This window comes from Myotis brandtii, unplaced genomic scaffold (assembly GCF_000412655.1).
Source record: "Myotis brandtii unplaced genomic scaffold, ASM41265v1 scaffold470, whole genome shotgun sequence".
NCBI lineage: Eukaryota > Metazoa > Chordata > Mammalia > Chiroptera > Vespertilionidae > Myotis > Myotis brandtii.
Window position 1 is genome coordinate 3,137,075 of NW_005367953.1, and position 4,580 is coordinate 3,141,654.

The 4,580-nt window shown below is 44.3% G+C and overlaps 1 pseudogene; it reads right to left on the reverse strand.

Annotated features, from left to right (window-relative positions):
• Window positions 1-2,419: 2,419 nt before the first annotated feature.
• Window positions 2,420-3,470, reverse strand: LOC102255111 (annotated as a pseudogene).
• Window positions 3,471-4,580: the final 1,110 nt, after the last annotated feature.

Genomic DNA, 4,580 nt, shown 5'->3' on the forward strand with positions numbered 1-4,580 from the left:
GTGTGTTGGTTGACGCTCTAACTACTGCACACACTGGCCAGGGCCTAATCCTACTTTTAAGCCAACAGAATTGTATTGGCTGGATTGTGGAATGGTTATCTTCTTCATATTTTTTTTTTTTTTGGCATTAATTCATAGGTCCTTGCATTAGGAAGTCCTCAGTTAAAAGGAATCTTGTCAGCCCCAACTTACGAATAATTTATGTATAAAAAGAGATAGCATAGGCTCCAGTTGGGAGGCACTCCCCCAGGGACAGGGAGTCTCTTGGCCCTGCCCAGTTGAAGACACTTAGAGAGTAATCAGAACGTTTCCTGCATGCTGTTTCAGGGAGACCTAGGGCCCCCTAGAACCCTGATTAGAGGTTCTGGAAGCGAAGGGAACCCTGCACATGACAGCCCCCACTCAGATTCACAGAGGATGTCCCACATTAGAAATCCTGAAAATCCCATGGGGCGAAACCTGCTTAACTAGGCCCCAAATTCCTTCAACTTCATTAGCCACAAAAACCTTTAGGAGGGCCATATTTGAATAAGTCCTAGGACACTTCTGTTATTGCAAAGCATTATTTGGGAAGCATGGACTAAGAGAAAAATCCACCTCTTAAGTCGTTATAGAGAATTATCACAATGTGATGCCCACAAGTGTCCACTTTGCCTCTTTCTTTACCACTTGTTCCAGGTGCCATCAAGCAGAGGTTGATCTGCATCCTTAGCTGGAGGACAGAGTGCATGTTCTGACAGGAGCTAGGCCATCCACATGGGGAAGCCTGGCGGAATACTGTCTTCTGTAACTTACCTCTATTCTGAATTGCAAATCTATCTACTTAATATTCAATGCTTAAAGGATAGCCAGTTAGGAAATTGGAACTGGTGATACTAGTTTTTTTACCTTCAAGTTTGGAGAGTCACTATAACTTTGAAATAAATGTATTTAAGAGCAAAGGAAATCATTTAGCAAAAGGAAGAAATCATTTAGGATGAAAGGGAAAATGAAAGCATGAGAACCTTTTTAACTCAAAGCACTACTAAATTTGGCTCACAAATGGCCAGATCCCTTATATATATCCTGTAGAGGGGCACTCATCATCAACAAATATTTCTTGAAAAATATCTGGCTGTGTAATAATTTGTTTTTCTGAGACAAAGCTGTGTGATGAAATAAATCCACTTGAACACACACAGCCTCCAGGACCCAGGAAAATCAACGTTCATCCATTGTTAGTTATCGCTTCCAAATATCCCACAATCAAAACTGGAAATCAAGAGCAATGAAATGCCAAGAGAACAGATGTGTGAAAATGCTGACTGAATGTAGAACTGGTATGACATCTTAAATATATCTGATCTGCCAAGTCTTCCCTGGAATACAACAAGCAAACATGTTAACTGAAGAAATGATACTCCAAAGTCAACTTCAATAGGTAGACTTAAAAAAAAATCTTTTGGAGGCTTTTCTATGCAGGTGGCTCAGAGGAACAGTTACCCCAAGAGTTCAGCTACCTAAGTGATGGCTCTTTTCTTAAGCAGCCCTATCACTTATTTGAAGTGTTGATAGTGTAGTTTTAATATGAAATGAACTTCAGAATTCTTCAAAAGGTTGTTATCACTGGGGGAATGTTCTCCGTTTCTAAGGACCCTGGTAGAAAAATTAAAACAACAACACCTCATTAGGATAAATTGAAAAAATGAACCAACTGCTCCTCATACTAGGGCAGCGGTTCTCAACCTTTGGGTCTCGACCCCTTTGGGGTCAAACGACCCTTTCACAGGGGTCGCCTAAGACCATCGGAAAACACATATACAATTACATATTGTTTTTGTGATTAATCACTATGCTTTAATTATGTTCAATTTGTAACAATGAAATTGGGGGTCACCACAACATGAGGAACTGTATTAAAGGGTCGCAGCATTAGGAAGGTTGAGAACCACTGTACTAAGTCGTTTGTAGTTGAGCTTGGTTACTTCTCTTCCTGGATGGGCTTGGTGCTTTACCTCTGTGGACTCAAAATGGAAAAATAACTAAGAACAATAAATCACTTAGCAAAAACATAAAAGGTAGTGTTTTATACGTCCCCTTTTCCCCAAAGAAGTGCCTTTATTTATTTGCAAGGCTTAGGAAAGGGAAAATAAAGTTCTAGGAAAAGGAAATGTCAATAGAGGTCTTCAGTGAGGGCCTGGGTGCAGTACGTGGTTCTGGGAGGGTCCAGGTTGGAGTTTTGCCCTTGCTGCTGGTCACTTTCGGGCTGTGAGGATGGTTTTCCCGCAGTTACTCCACCGGTCCCCTTTGGGCCGCAGCGACTGGCCTGAACACCTTCTCAGCTCTCCATCAGCCTGTCACCCTGCCCCAGCTCTTCACCGTACAGAATCTCATAGTTGCCAAGAATTTCCTTTGCGGGGAAGGAGGGGACTTGGTCCATTTACAGTCCGGAGTTTCTCTGTGAGGATCCGCAACCTGGAGGGTACGGATCTGATCCTGGCCCTGCTGGAGGCGAGAGATCTGGACACATACCCTTCAGCCTGTCATCTAGGACGCTGTCGTAGCCCTCACACTCGGAGCAGTGCTTGTCGTTGTTCATCACCAGCGCCAGGCTCTCAGGCTCTGCGTGAGAACCCAGTGGATCTTGTCGCACAGGGTGCTGGTCACCCCTTGCCTGCGGCGCTCAGCCACAGGCTGCTCACTGTCCACAGGCCCCCGTGGATGTGGTTGTGGCCCTCCCGTGTTTCTGAATGGCAGTGATGGTGCAGTGACCAACACGCTGTCCACTCGCTGGTGCTGGGGGTGGACGCGACGGTGCAGAAGCAGCAGAATCCGCGCTTGTACAAGTGACAGCGCAGCGGGCGGTAGGTAGACACCAGGACATTCCAGCGCAGGTCGGACTTCCTGCTGCGGGTTAGTAACCGGTAGAGAGAGAGAGAGAGAGAGAGAGAGAGAGAGAGAGATTACGAGAGATTACGTAGGCTTCCCTAGTGGACGGAGACACAAACAAAGACGTTTTGCTGTCCTGGGACCGCCTTTTTATTTGTGAGAGCTTGTTGGTCAGAAAGGCGCCCTTGCCCTGGGCGTTGACGCGAGGCTTCATGAGCCAGGTGCTAGAGGGGCTTTTCCGGAGCCTCCGCCATCAGGTTGCAGCCCGTGGGCAAGCAGGTAGGTGATGGGACAAAGTCCGGGAGAGGCATTCTCCATTCTCATCTTTTCCCGCCAGAGGACTCCCTTCTTTCTCCTGCTCTTTCCTACATCCTTTAATATCCTTGCCCATCAGATCCTTCCCAGTCCGTTCATGGTGGTTCGGAAAGTGGTTGCCTGTTTGATTGTCCGAGAGCCATAGCCAGTTTCGAGGCTTAAAGACTTTTCGGATGGTTTGCATGCTCCTCCAGTGAAAATTCCAAGCGTTTTCTGTCATCCTCTCTCTTCAAAATGATCAGCACTCACTGCTCCATATCAGGGACGCATTTCACTCTCCCTGCCATAATCCACAGGTTCTTATGTCCAATTTCTCTTCAGTGTCACCGACTCTTGCCTGGGGTGCTCACCTGATGTCAGATCACTTTTGCGTCACTTCCTCATGGCCACGCTGGGTGATCTGGGTCCCCATTACTTCTTGGGCCCTTTCTCCCCACACCCTCCCCACCCTCCAACCCCCTCTCCTGCCCCAAGCGTTCCTTGTGGTTTATACTTTTTAAGCCTCTTTTTTCCTCTCTCCTTTTTCACTCTTCTATTTTTATTTAATGATAGATTTTAAGATATTTACACTGGGAATTCTAATAACATTAATTTTCAGCACCATCTAGCCAAACGATGTGCAATAAATATTTGCTAATGATAACATTTTAAACTACTTTCTCTAGTGATGGCACTGGGGAACTACTTTCTGCATACATTTTGCACTATTGTTCATTTGCTTTAATTTATTTGACCAGTTGTAGTTCCCTGTTAATTGGATACAAGCAGTGGATGGACATATAATCAAATTACCTGGACCCAAGTCTTATAATCTGATATTTTATAGGAGCTTCATAGAAATGCTATTCCTGGGTCTGCAGTCTCAGCACTCCAGAGATTCCACATATAAATGATGTCCTACTACAACTCATGATATAGGATAAATTTGCACTGAGCATGTCTTAATGCTTATTTCACTTGTTTCCCCTTTTGGAAGCACTACCAAGCTTGAATTCATTGATAATGACTTAATCAGTTTCCTTGCAGGGAAAAATCCTCTTTAAGATGTACTCGATGGACTCAAAATGGAGAACCTGCGTGAGTCCCAATGCTTTTACATAGGCATTCGTTAGATATTTATTTGGGAAGATCACTGCAAGAAAAGTATTTTTGTTTCACGGAAACATCTTGAACTACTTTACTATGCTTTTGGGTCATAAACACTCCAAACATATTTCATCAAACACTCTTTCTTCAGCTTTGAAACCCATGTGGATAGCCAGGGAAAAGCAATCTCTGTGTTTCTAATTAATTTACACTTGACTCATCAGAATGTTGTTTTCTAAGAGCTATTTGATGTGTAAGACCCCTTTTGAGCCTTTCAAATATGGCTTCTAAGCATTTTTCCTTTGAACCAG